General features: G+C 33.6%; 1 long non-coding RNA gene across 1 annotated transcript; it reads right to left on the bottom strand.

The window, feature by feature from the left end:
• Nucleotides 1-243: 243 nt before the first annotated feature.
• LOC113239104 lies at nt 244-6056 on the bottom strand. Its single transcript, XR_003311164.1, has 3 exons — nt 5971-6056; nt 4081-4207; nt 244-428 (listed from the first exon to the last, which is right to left on the bottom strand). It is a non-coding gene; the product is annotated as an uncharacterized LOC113239104 (long non-coding RNA).
• Nucleotides 6057-15704: the final 9648 nt, after the last annotated feature.

The raw sequence follows: 15704 nt of genomic DNA, 5'->3' as shown, positions 1-15704 counted from the left end.
ATATATTATAAAAAAGGAGGATGACGAGAATGAGTGTTTATAAGGCTAAGGCTGTAAATAAATATTACAACAGAGAGATGGATACATATATAGAGAAGGAGCTAAAATTCCTATGAAAATCTATAATTTTCGTATAAGATCAAGCGGAAGCCTATTTATTACATTGCCTTACTGGACAGAAATGTCCGTATGAAGAAATAATAAACCATTTTATTTTGACATTTTGAATGAATATTTATTGATATATCATCAATTATCTACTTTAAACCAGGTAGGTTTACAATATCGGTGGTCGGTCAGTAGGTTTAATAATTATTGGTCCTTGTATTTTACGGCATTTGACATTTGGGCAACAGTCAGGATACTTTAAATTAAGATCACCTTCCACTACTCTGCAGCCTATTCTAACAGAAGCGATTTCTCCGCAGCTGAAAATAATAATTAAGCTATAAATAACGGTATATTATCTTCATTATGAGCTAGTGATGACTGGAAAAGATGCAGTGACGTAACAAAAAGCCAGATACCTTTATAACAGTATACTTTAGAACAGTATGCGATGCGTGCTAATGTGGAAGTGACCACTCCATTTTTTAATTTAAGTAAATTAATTATTGTTATAGTATTATTTCTAATGTGAATACAATTCAATTTAATGTAATTCTTAATTATTTACTTCATTAATATTCGGTAAATAAAATTCTATTTAATTGGTTATGTAATGTAACATAGTGTAATTAATTAACAATGTTAAATTTATTAATGGGTGTATACCTAAATAAAGATACATTTTTTTATACGATGAGAAACATTCTCGTTTTAACCGACTTCAAAAAAAGGAGGAGGTTTTCATTTCGACTATGTTTTTGTATGTATGTTACGCGATGAATTTGTGAACCGATTTTGATGATCCTTGTTGTGTTAGAAAGAGGGTACCTCAGATGCGATCCGATTTAAATGTGAAGAAAATAATCCACCTCTAAGGGTGGCAAACTAGGGGATGAATGACTTTTGAGGTCGGTTTTTTTAATACTCTTTACTGTTTTACTAAGATTGTTTGATGTAGTGTTGTGTAGTACCATTAATCTCGGTTATGTCACCGACTTAATACATACATACATACATATATTTCACGTCCTTTTACCATCATCATTTGCATCGGGCAATAAATAGAAAAAAATTTGAATGTAGTTAGAAAAAATTATTCTATAATGAAAACGATAATTCGATCAATATTTTTGTAAAACAATAATGATTTGTATCTTAAATCAATAAATAAAATCTGAAAACTGGCATATTTTAATATGTTACGCAAACAACAAATACACCACGTGACGTTCGCGTAAGACCTTGAATTTCTTCTCCCTTTAATGACTTTTTAACAAAAATTTTTAAACATTTTGGATTGTTTATCTACAAACGATGTCACGCGTTCTAAATTGACAACTAGTGCCGATAATGTATTTAAACACAGTTGTAGGAAATAAAATAATATTTTTCTTAACGATATGAATATCCGCAATGTTTAATTAAAAAACAAAATTAATTTACCAGATTATATGTCGCCTATTCCTGTTTTTATATAACGTCAAGTGAAGGACGGATAAATCGTGCGCCATATGATAAGCTACACGCCTGTCCATAACAGTTGCATTGCCACTCAGAACTTTAAATCGCAAAAATGTGAGGGGCACTGCCATTGTGCCTATAATTTCACCAACACCCTGCTTGGCGGCAGAAATAGGTAAGGTATTACAGGGCAGTACTACCCTGGACGAACTGTTTCACAAGGAGCTGTACTGCTACTAAATTATTATGGTAAATTTTTTGTCAATGCGGAAAAAACTTTATTTCTTATAATACTTTGATACTTCCATAGCTTTTTCTTTTTTATTTACAGTCAAGAGCACATCAAGCTTTGGACCATTTTTATCATATGCGGTATAGAGTTAAATATAGATTTTAAGTGTCAAACTTCTCTTGAAGCGTGAACACACAGAGAGCGGGTAGGGTCGGGCGTGTGTCGGGTCGGGGCCGCGGCGGGTCTAATTCCGTGTATTTATATGGACGACAACACATCAAGTCTCGCGCGTGCGCCCGTTCCGCGCCCTGTGTGGTTAATTGTAATTAATCAGGGATCAGTATTCCTAGTAAAAGTGTATATTTACCTAAATTTCAAGGAAATAATATACATAGAGTAAATAATACCTCCTTCTAAAATCCTAGAATTATTGCATTGTGTTTTGTGCTATACTTTGTATGTGTAACTAGCACTACTACGGTAGTATATTCAGTAGAAAAGTTTAGTTATTGTAAGTAATACATAATATTAGGGGTTAAAGTATGAAATTGCCGTTTTATTGCAATAGGTTCTTTGAATTTTCATAGAATCTTCATGGTTTGAGGATTTCGAATGAAACTTTTTTCAAATGGTTTCTGTGATTTATTTTTTTTTTTAAATTTGAAACATTTGAATATCGACTTTCAATTGTTTTTGTTATTCAATTTAGACAAGAAAGATGGATACTGCGAAAATTCGAGTGATTTTTGAATACGAGTTCCGACGCGGAACTAACGCGGCAGAAACAGCCCGCAATATCAATGCTGCGTTTGGAGAGGGGTCTACTAATGAACGCACCGTGCGATTTTGGTTTAAACGCTTTCGTGATGGAAATTTCGACTTAAAGAACGAGCCACGAGGAAGACCGCCCACACAGGTGAATAACGATGAATTAAGAGAGATAGTGGAAGCCGATCCTAGTCAAACTACCCAGGAATTAGCGGCATGGCTTAACGTTACCTTACCCACAATATTGACTCACTTGCGTCAAATCAATAAAATAAAAAAATACGAAAAATGGGTGCCTCATGATTTGACTGATCTGCAGAAAGAAACGCGTGTTGAAACTTGTGTTGCCTTGTTGAACCGGTACAGAAATGAAGGAATATTGGATCGAATTGTAACATGTGTTGAAAAGTGGATTCTTTATGATAACCGGAAAAGAAAAATGCAATGGCTGACCCCAGGTCAAATGCCACAACAGTGTCCTAAAGCAAAACTTACCAATAAAAAGGTAATGGTAACTGTTTGGTGGTCTCAGCATGGTGTTATTCACTATAGTTTTCTCCGATCTGGTCAAGCAATAACGGCACATGTCTATTGTGCCGAACTCCGAACCATGTTGACAAAACTAGCAGTAAAACAGCCCCGACTCATGAATCGATCTTCACCATTATTGCTCCACGACAACGCGAGACCTTACACAGCACGAGAAACCATTTTGACCCTTCAGGAACTGCAGTTAGAAACCATTCGTCATCCTCCGTATTCACCAGACCTTGCTCCAACGGACTACCATTTTTTTCGTGATTTGGACAATTATCTATGTGACAAGAAGTTTTCTTCCCAGGAGGCAGTACAAAATGCTTTCACACAGTTTGTGCAGTCTAGATCGTCGGAGTTCTATCGCAAAGGCATTAATAACCTTCCCATTAGATGGCAGCAATCTATAGATAATAATGGCAACTATTTTGATTAAATAAATTTGTTAAAAATTTAAAAAATAAACAATTTAGATTTTCAGTACAAATCGGCAATTTCATACTTTAACCCCTATTATTAATAGTAAAATAAGCTTGGGGCTGTAAATGTCACAACACACCGTCAACGTAGATACACACCGTAATGAATTTACTGGATTTCGTTCCGTAAATGTAGTTAAAACTAGCCAACAGGCTGAGTAAAGACAAAACAATAATAATAATAACGTGCTAATCAACCACACCAATTCAATGTCTCACACTATAGAATTCCCTGTACTATGAGTACGAGAACAACGAAATTCCCTCCGGGACACTACTTGAAACACCCAGACTAGAACCAATGAAGAAAAGTTCGTTTCCAAAATTGGTCCTACTAGGGACCTCCTCATCTAACACCCATAGAGCAAACCGTTAAACCACATTGTATTTCGTTTTACACTTTCGCTTTTTATTTTTAACCCTTGCGGTAATTCAGATGTAGATATTATCCACTATGTTACATTACTTGAAGTTTAGGTAAAAAAAATCTACACTTACGTATATTTAATGGTTTCACCACTGGCTCGACATTCATACGACGCACATTCTTTTCCCACGTTGTAAAACGTTTCCCCTGGGCCTATTACTCGATTCAATGCTTTCGAGTAGCATCCTTCTTCAGATGCTGTGAAAATAAATTTAATAAACTTAAATACAAATAACTAACAAATAAGGCCCGACGCCCGCTGCGGCACGGCACGGCAGGGAATTTCTAGGTGCCGAATGTCATTGCAGTTGATGGTAATTTCAATTATAATTGGTCTAGATCATCCAGTATATAACCAGAAATAGAGACGACATAAGGGCCATATATTCCTTCTAACACATTATCGATACAGCTCTTATAAATATCAACACTCGTTTGCACTGAAATATAGACAGGCCAACTACTGACCTGTGTGTACGTCTCCGTATATTCCAAAAAATATTCTGTATTTATTGTAATAAAGATAATATCTTTATCAATGGGGGCTATTTCATTCGGTAGTGTGGGAAACAGCAAAACATCTAATTACAAAACAAACGTAATCATATTTCATCGGTAATTAAATATTAAATATGTAATTTTGCAATTTTCGTCCATTATAACAAAGCTCAAGTTAACTGATCGATTTGAAGAGAAACAGTTGATGACACCCGTCAATTGTTTCGAACTCGAGCTAACCAATCGGAGCACAGTTGTTACAGTAATGATATGTCAGAATAGGTTTCAAACAAATTAAATGATATTTCGTCTCTATTTCTGGTTATATACTCGATGTTCTAGATATAAAAAAGCTGATCCGGAATGCCTCGGCAGCCTTTGAGATGCGTTGGCGGGCTTCCGAAGGCTATTCACCACAAATCTTCACCTCCTCGGAATATGGTTCTCTTCTTCTTCAGTAAGACCACCGTTTCGAAATATACAACTGGTAATTAACCGTTTGCCACGTTACGACTGATCTGAAAAGAGGATATCGCGATGGTAGGTTTCGGCATGCCTAAGGATACCACGACATAAATGTCGTTAGTGTGCGCTTACACGCACCTATGCCGATGCCGAAGGATCCCTTGCCACGCCCCGTTCCGCTATTGGGCGCCAGGCCTAAGTCAGACTAGACAATGACAAACGTATACAGTACAGATTCATTCCACGGTTTCCCACTAAGAATTCCCCAGGTATGGGGATCCTAAAAGTAGGTGACATATTCGTGGTTTACCGAAGACTTCTACATTAATTTTCAGCGCCAACGTCTAAAATTAATTTTAATTTATGTGTCGTGTTGTTGACGAGACACACACAAGTTTGCGTTTTCCTTAAATTTAAATTAGAGATTTTATTTATTATTATTTTAAACTTTCTATAAAATATTGGATTCAACAATTGAATTTAAAAATTCTTAAATGTCTACACGAACAACTTGCTTATTTGCGCCGTTCCAGAGTAAAATAATATCTTGATGGGGATGTTTTTAAAAATCCCCACTGCGTAGCAAATTTGCGGAATATCGGTCGCATATCAAGCCACCTTCACCATTGCGCCAGGCGAGAGTTTAAATTGCTAAAAAAATCGAGACCAATCATTTAATTACAACAAGAATGTACACACAAAATTAATTAAATATATATTTTTATGTTATTAACCACAAAAATAACAAAAAATGGACAAATCATTTTTGCATTTTTTTCGCTAAATACCGTTTTGATATTACAATGTATCTAATGGTTTGACACAGTTAAAAAGTTTTATACAATATTTATTGTTGTATGCAATATACTTTATAGACAGTTTTTGTCTTCCATAGTAGGAATAACTTTGGTTTTATTTGAATTGGTTCGCTGTGTAGCTGAATTTAAAATGGATAATGCAACTTTGCAGTTTTAATTTATCAAAATTATTTATCTTACCAAATTCTGGTGGTTTATCTTCCTTAGGGTAATTTGCCACAGCAGATTCATACAATTTTGGTAAAATTGCAACTGCCAATAACCCGACTACTAACTTGAACATTTTTTTATTATTTCAAGCAACCAAAAAACTATACTCCAAATGAGACTACTTCCATAATCATGTCTTTTTATTTTGACGTCCTTGCTACGACATAAAGAGAACAATAAACCGTTTATTGAGTAATAATTGCAATTGATCGAATTTCCCAAACTATATACATTGATTGGTTTACATGAAATTTTTGAGGTGAAAGTGATGACACTATTTTTAGATCATTCTGTGCTTTAGATTGGGAATAGTCACTTTATCTGTACTTTTTTTAAATTAAATGGCATTAGACTATCTTGTGCCAATTATTCTTCATAACACAATGATGCCTTATAAATAGAATTAAGCCGCCACCAACAATAATGACAAATTTTTTCTTCTTTAAAAAGGTACAACTCTTCATCTAGATAGAGTTAAGATTAGATCATGCAGGACATTGTTCATACAATAGTCATTGAGAGAGGTTAATCAGTTAAGTCTTAAGCTAAGTTAAAACTTGTGTTATATTGGAGTTAGTGTTCATTCACTCGGTAACTTATTTAATGTAAAAATACATTGTACACAAACAATACGTACATACATATCGTCGGTGTTTTGTAATATAAATGTAATATAAATAATAAGGCGAAAAAGAAAAATGAAGAAAAGGAAAATTCTGAAACTTAAACACGAAAATAGGCGCCTTGACGTCGAGTTGCGGACACCAGCCCGTTGCACCAAGTACCAAACTTAAACTTGATTAAAACCAAAAATAAATTTTAAAAGATTATGTAAATAACAGTCGTTAAAACCTAAAACAAGCTCTCCTGAAAAATTTTTCAAAATGGCGCTTATGCCCTGTCTCCAAAACACAGATTGTACCTTGTATATCAGCAAATTTAGCGAGCAATAGTCGGTTATTTGGATTTTTTTTCATCAAATTTTGAAATAAAAACATAGCCGACTGTAATTTTTTCATTCATTTATTTTGATATCCTTTTAATACAGGTTTGACAAGTGGTTTGGGGTTATTTTTGTTTTCCTGCGTATTTCGTAAACTTTTCTGGAAACAGCTTTTTTTTATTTATTAAAGTTTCATTTAATCAATGTCAAACTTTCTCGTTATTTTTTTTCAGCTCTTTTTGCTCTGTAACAAAATGTTAAATAAAATTATTCTGTTTATTTAGGTTTTTTTTTTTGTGTAAGACTATATTAAGTCGATATAAGAACATGTTGACTTAATTGCTATTTTATATGCAATTCTTATTTAATTTAATACCCATAAACATTACTCCTTTATATTCTCACTTTTATTTCGCTAAATGTGCCAGTCTGTGTATATTATTTTAGAATATATACGTACGCATATATTCCTATATTATTATACAAATATAACTTCTTGAAATGTTACCAAATTGGTATTTTTTTATTAAGCATCATCCTCGTGGTAAAACTTACCACCAACGTGTATGTACCAACCACGTCCACAGTTTTAAATACTCGAAAATCTATGTGAGGTCCATTAAAAAAATGCCATTGCTTTGATAGAACAGTAATGTAATACGTTCCTACACTAAACATTTTTTCAGAACCAAATAACAATGCCTACGTTAAATCTGTTTGCACACCTTTTTAAACAAATGTCACAATTACTATTGTTATGATGTAATTTACCGCATTGTAAATACATAAATGACAATACAATGAAAATATATTTTCTTAGACACAAAAACACAAAAATTAAAATTTAAAGAAGCCATGCCAATTGTATTATGGCGTCGTTATGACAAAATCATAACGACGCCATAATATATTAGATTAGATTATATTAGATTAATGTTTATTTGCCAGAATACAGTACATATACAGGTCTTAAATTAAATTGGTACAATGTATTCAACCTGCAAGCAGGTATGCAAATATATTGGAATTTATTGGTACAGGTAATTGAAGTTAATTAAAATGTCAAATATTTCTAAATTCAAAGTATTCCTTATTACTATAGAGGCAATGTGTCATAAGCCATCTTGTCAATTGTAGTTTAAAATTATGTCCGTGTAGTAATTTAATGTCACTTGGTAAATTATTAAAAATCTTAATGCACATGTTGTAGCAGTTATTTGTATAAATTATTTTATGGCAACGAGGTTGATATAATTGATTCATAATTTTAGGCCGTGTTTGTCTTTGAAATATTTCGCCACGTATTTTAAAATGTTTAGGATTAGTCTTAACAAACACACAGATGTCTCTGATATACATACAGGGGAGAGGTAAGATGTTTAGTTTTTTAAATAGGGGCTTGCATGTGTCATCTGCTTTAGCGCCACAATTGCGCGAATGCATTTTTTTTGTATTATAAAAACCCTGCCTACATATACGGAGTTCCTCCACAGTATAAGCCCATAACTTAATACAGAGGAGACGTACCCGTGATAAGCCATCATTGCAGCGTCATGAGACACGGTTTGTCTTAGCCTACGTAGGCCAAAGACAAATCTATTCAGCCTGTTGCACACGTGATCAATGTGATGTTTCCACTTTAAATGTATGTCAAATTTCACTCCAAGGAAACTAAAACAGTCGACTGTATCTACTACTAGATCGTTATACTGCACTTGAATCAGCAATGGATTACAATTATGCGATCTGAACTGCATGAATTTTGTTTTGCTAATATTGATATGTAAGTCATTTGCATTTAACCATTTGATAACTTTATATAGTGCGTCATTTATTTCTTTTTCAAAGTGGTCTCTATCATAACATTTTAATATAAGAGTGGTGTCGTCTGCAAACAGAATGGTTTCCTGATCTACTGCGTTTGGAAGATCATTTATATACAGACTGAAGAGAACCGGAGCTAAAATACTTCCTTGTGGAATGCCGCTGTTTTTTGTTTTATAATCAGAATAAAACTTTTGTTTTATAAGACGCTTGTAATTCTTACAAATTTTATTTATTGTCGTACTTTGTGTCCTATCTTTCAAGTAATTCTTTATCCAGTCAAATGCTGTGCCTCTGATTCCATACTTTTCTAGTTTTTTCAGAAGTTTAGAATGATTAATATAGTCAAATGCTTTGCTCATATCGAGGAAAAGTGATGCTACCGGAATTTTGTCATTGATACTTTTCGTTATAATGGTTAAAAAGTCGTAACAAGCAAGTGTTGTGGATCTTCCTATACGAAATCCATACTGAGAGGGATGGAGAATGTTATTCTTTTCTATAAAGCTGTTAAGTCTTATTAAGAAAGCTATCTCAAATATTTTCGATATAATAAGTATCAGAGTGATAGGTCTGTAATTGTTAGGATCTGAAGTGTCACCTTTTTTATATAATGGTTTAAGGATACACTGTTTCAATTGTTTGGGAAACGTTCCTTCCACGAATGAAAGATTAGTAATATGTGCAAGAGGACAACAAATATGTGGAGCACAAAGTTTTATAATTTTTGTATTTATTCCATCATAACCACAAGATTTACTATTTTTTAATGATATTATTTCAGTCATTGGGGTCAAAAATATTGAATTAAATATAGATTGTATGTTCGATGTCATGCAAATTCGAGTCAAATTATTATTTAAAATTAGAATTATTATTTAAATTTAAAAAATTAGTATTCAAAATATTACAAATGTCAACAGGATTATGATATATACGGTTATTGAATTGTAGCGAATTAATGTCATCCTTATGAGAATCATTCGAGAGAGTCTGTGATATGGTGTTCCATGTCGCTCTACATTTGTTGGTGTTGCGTTTTATGTATTTAGTATTACTGATTCGTTTGGACTTCAATATGCATTTTTTAAGCAGTGTATTGTAACTTTTATAATGTAGTTTATTGTGTAATTTATTTACTTCTTCATTTATATATTTCATTTGTAATATTCTTTTGGCTTTACATGACTTCTTTAAGCCTTTAGTGAGCCATCGCAACTTTGTGAGATGGTTAGTTACTTTAACTAATAGGATTGGAAAGCATAAATTATACAATAAAGAATATAAATCGTAGAAACCATCAAACGCAGTCTCCATAATATCTGAATCTAGAGCTTCAAACTTCAAAAAACGAAAGAGAGCCTATGGAGTTACAAAACTTTTTAATGTTTTCCGTGTTATAGTCGCGTTTGTATACATGCCACATGTTATAGGCTTTTTGTCTCTTTACTTTTATATTTAAAGTTTGCGCAGTTTCATGATCTGAAAGACCTAGGTGATGAATTTCAGCATTTGCTGTTTTGATGTTGCTAGCTATTTGGTCAATGCACGAGTTTTGTCGTGTTGAAGCAAGTTTAAACTGCCTCCGTGGCCGAACGGTTACCATGCCGGACTGCCACGCAGAGGTCCCAGGTTCGATTCCCGGGCCGGGAGAAATGTTTGTATGGCCTACATTTATTTCTCCCGTGAGTTTGGGTGTAATTTGTGGTTGTCTATGTGTGTGTCCATGGCACCCGCGACACAGGGTTTCCCTAGTGCGGGGCTATGTTGAGTGTGTGCGTTATTTATTTATTTATTTATTATTTATTAAGTATATGGGCGATAAAATTGTAGTTTTGTAGGGTACTAACAAGATCTTTGGCTGCTAAATTTTGTTTCAAGACATCGATGTTCCAATCTCCACATATTACAATCTTTGCCTTTTTGAATTTTTCGGTAAGATAGGTCAATAGCAAATTAAGTTTATATAAGAATATACAGATATGCGCTTTTGATTGTTCAGGGATTCGATATATATTAACTATAATAAGCCCTGTACCTACAATCTCTACAGCACAACATTCAAAATAGAATGCGCAGGCAAGTGTTTCTATAAAAGGTATAGGTCTGTAATCCAGCAATTTCTGTATAAGAATGCACGTCACGCCTCTACTATTCCTACGACAGAAAGATGCTGCTCGATTGAAATTATTCAACTTTATATTACATTCTGCGCCTTTTGGTACAAACGTTTCACAAAAACATATTATGTCGACCTCTTTACCTATATCTTTAAATTCCCTAAGCGTCACATCCAATAAATCTAATTTATTACAAAGTCCTGCAATGTTTTGATTCAAAATTAACAAATTGTCTTCACCTAAATAGTTGTAATGTTGTTGAACTTTACGTATGTGAATATAATTGATAATTTTTGTTAAATAGAATAAATATAATTTTAGCCAGGCATGTAGCGCTATATCTTCGGAGCAAACTGTCAGACCTCGTGCGGAACAGAATAGTGTGTTCGAAAACACAAGTCACTGAACTTGTTAAAAAATACCGCTAATACCGCTTGAAATAAAACTTAGCCGAACATGTCTGCCGCATGTCAAGTGAACTGTGGTCAAAGACCACAACTAACCTGACAACCTTGATCAAGCTTTGTCCCCTACTTACTGCGCAGGCAAATGATTCAGCTGATGATGGGTTCTCGAAATCCTACGGTCTTCAAGAGGAGAAGATGTTCGCGCCGGTCCTCACACCACTGGGCGACTGAGAGCGGCGCACGGGAGCGCGATGTAGCAACGTCAGGTCAAAGTTAAAAAAGTGACATTACATTACATTACGGACCAAGTGGGATAGTTATTTTCTATACATATTTAAATTCCATTCCTTGTAAACGAAGTACAAAATATATAGTGTTAAAAACGTTAAAAAGCATCTATTCATTGTGTCGTTCAATCCTGAACATCAAATAGACAATTTATCAAACAATTTATGCAGAAAGGGTGGGATCCCACCAAACGCAAAACCGAAACGTGGAAGATCCGGAAGGAGATGATGCGACGAGCTAGATGCTCATATGAGATCTTGGTCAGTAGCGCCGTAAGTAGAAGAAGGGTACGGATACTTTGCCCTGCAATGGGATAAGTAGACTGAAAAAAGAAATGAAATAAAATTTTTCTCACACGTGCTCGGAAATGTTTGCATTACTTTCAAAAAACGAAGACGGAAAATTTGTCTAATAAGGACTGTGTGACTTCTTCCCAGCCAAAGCCTGCAAAGCTAGTATGAATCCTCTCTCTCTCTGCTACTGTAAACTTATAAATCTATCTACTAATAATGAACTATATAAACAGGTAAAAGAAAAGCTCATACAGTCAACTGCCAAGTGTTGTTACGAACGCGATTACTTGCGAGAATTAAAAATACCTACCTGTACCGTTAACTTTTTTTTAAACAAAGATGGCGGTAAAATAATTTGCTTTGATATATGCTTTTCTGTTTTTTTGTCTTTTTGTATTTGAGAAGAGCGATTACGAAAATACTGTAATGGATACACATTCAACCACATCATTAGATGTTCAACAGACTACTATTAATACGCCTGGAAAAACAATAACATTTTCTTTTAGAAGTTGTCCTGACATGTCAAATATTAAGCGCTTTTAATTTTAAATAAGGCTTTTTACTTTTTTTATTATGCATCTTCCTCTGGTTAGCCTTTTATTATTTCCTCATATTGTTTGAGCTAAGCACTATACACGCCTCGGTGGAAACGGGATTTGCTTGACTCGTAGTAGTACAAGAACCAGCTGGTGCTCGGCGTTATAACTCATACTCGTTCAGTAATCCCTTACTTCCCGGCCTCTGCAATACATGGATAACATTTTGAGGTGCATGCACGAGGAGCCTTCCTTACTATTCCTTTCCTAGTAAGATAAATGTCCCAATGGTTGACGCTTTTAGATAGAAAATCGCGTTTTGCAAAAAAAGTACTTAATTATCAATAATACTGAATATATTTCATACTGACTACATAGGTATATTAACATGTTAAAGGGTTCGTCATTTATCTTAAAGGAACTATAAAATTTAAAATAATCATAGCGTTATTAAAATTTTCCCAGTGCTTTAAAATTGTACCAGTGCACGACAGACAAAATTTCTAATGTCCCAATAGTTGACTATGGCGAAATGCGATCAGTGTACTAGTATTTGACAGAACGTTGTATTAAGATTTCATAGTTATTTAACTGCATTTATTACTTTATCATAATAAATTTAAAGAAGAACAAAAGCCAAAATCAAACAAGATGTTTTTATTATATTTAATAAGTACATCTACAATAAGATTGCAAAAAACTTAACACAAAAATGAAACTTAAATGTCACACGATCATAACAAATATATTTACATAGGTAGTTTTAAATAACATTTAAAAATATTTTCATCTATCAGCGATAGGAACCCCTTTAGACACTTCATCATCATAATGCATTTTGTCACTGCATAATACCTTCAGGTACCAATAGTACACGAGTTACGTCCTAGTGTTTGACACCTCAATATACGACTGTCAAGAATTGGGTCCCCCATAACCGCTCACGCGATACATGCAGCCGTAGACGCATACCACACCTACAGGTGCGCGTGATGATTTTATACCGATTTATCGGATATCGAAGTTATAACAGGTAAAAGAACTAATATTAATTGCTATTTCGGTAACTACTCTAGCAAACCATAAAGTTTTTAATGCCTGGGTCTGTCATTTAAAAAAAATAAACAACTTCAAAAATACGTCACGACAATCGTGTGATTGTTATTGTTTGGGCTGGTGATTTAGGTGTTTATTTAGTGAAAACATACCGTAAGTAGCGTTTTTTATGAATTTGATTAATTAATTGATAACATAATTACGTCGTAGAATAAGACATAGTCTAACATAAATATTTCTAAAAGAAAGCAGCTTCGAAACTTGATGCTACTCAATCAGGCCATTGGCGGTCCTGTTCATGATTACATTATATAAATATTGATTTCATTTCCTGCAAAATAATATTATATTACTAATTTTAAATCAAATATACACTAGAATAACACATTACGTTTTCATTACATGCAGGATTCAGTAATATTTCCGAGTTTCGTAATTTTGTATGAAAAAAGCTGGCGGGTACGGCCGCGCAGGGACCGCCATCTTTGAAAATAAGGTTGGTTACAAACCCATTTGTATTTGATAATTTTTATATTTTTTGTGAAATGGGTGATTAATTTTGTGTGTAAAATAAAAGTTCTTCATATATAACAGCATGTAACTAAACCTACACTAGAATGCTAGGTAATGTGAACTTTACGTAAAAAAAATATTTGTTTTAGTGGTGGGTGTATTTGTTGTAGTGAAACTCTCGATCAGGAATAAATCACACTTTATTTTCCATTCTGTCTTACTTAACTATAATTTCCACGCTCCTAAGCGTTGATTCACACCGCGGAGACGCTACGCGACGCGGTGCGGCGCTGTATTCAAGCGAGCAATGCAACATAAATTTTATCCCCAACAAAATAAGGCAACATTTCATTAAACAAACACATAAAAACAAAGCTGCTTCAAGTCAATAATATCTACTAAATAAAGTACGATGGTTTTTGTCAATTTAAGGCAATATTTAAAAAAGGAATCATTAGCTCGCTTGACTAATACCAGTAAATAGTCCAATATTTATTTACTTATTTTGAATATATCGATTATTATGTATATTATGTTATTTTATTCTAGAAAACCTGTTATTGGGTGTACTATTTTAAGGTTTACTTTGTATATTTATGATATTGTAAACGCTATTGATTTTCAATAAAAAAATGTATATACTGCTTCTATCAAAAGAGATTTTTCTTGGCTGCCCACAGAACCTTGTCACTAACAGAGTAATCCAAACTCACGTTCTCCGTTTTTACCAAATTGTGAAAATTAAGTTTTAAAACATATTCTTTAGTACGAGTGCTTGACATGGGTGTCAACAATTATTAAACGTTGAAATTTTGCACCAGTGTTTGACATGCCGATAAAATAGCATATAAACGATATACATCAATAAATACATAAACAAAATAAATTATTTATACAGGTATCCAATAGTTTTATTACACCCTTACCGATAAATAACAAAATTACTACTAATAAAAGCACTCAAACTAGTAAAAGTCTTAATGATTCTTGGAAGAACACTAACGCGTTTTCAACTTGGATAACCTGGGGGCCTACCACAACCTCTTAACACAATATTACTTTAACCTTACATTGACTTTTCGTACCATGCCGCGCTTAAAGCGAGCTATTATAATGTTACAACTATGATGTTTTATTGACAGCTTTGAAACTATTCATTCTCTCAGTTCGTACTATGACGCGACTTAACATTAAAGTAATATTGTTCTTATGTCAAATTTAGCAATCTGAAAATCACAGACGATTAGTGCTCAAAATAGTTGACGGATGTAATGGAAACAATATTATTTTCGAATTATTTGTCTAAATGTTGATTTGTAATGATTAAAAGTTAAGTTTACTTTTTATCAAAAATAAGTGCGCATTTGACCTCCATCTCACCTGATGAAAGGCGATGATGAGGTCGACGATGTAGCATGCACATCTAAATAAAGCCTATTCACTCTCGCCTTGAAAAGGTCAATGTTATAGCGTTCGGGGAATACGTTCGCAGGCATGGAAAGAAAAAAAATTGAATTTGTTTATTTTTTATTTAATAGTAATAAGGAAATAATTTCTCGTTAAATAAAAATACGCAATACTCGTTTCGTAAAATTATGAGAGCGGCATCTGTATGCTCCTTGGCGACACTAGCAGCAGACACTAGACTACAATTCCGAATTCACAACGTGACAATCAAGACTCAGTTTGTTTTATTTATTTTTCTACATGAAAGTGCGGAA

Source organism: Hyposmocoma kahamanoa, unplaced genomic scaffold (genome assembly GCF_003589595.1).
Source record: "Hyposmocoma kahamanoa isolate Upper Pololo Valley unplaced genomic scaffold, ASM358959v1 114, whole genome shotgun sequence".
Classification (NCBI taxonomy): Eukaryota; Metazoa; Arthropoda; class Insecta; order Lepidoptera; family Cosmopterigidae; genus Hyposmocoma; species Hyposmocoma kahamanoa.
This window is presented reverse-complemented; position numbering and strand designations above follow the sequence as displayed.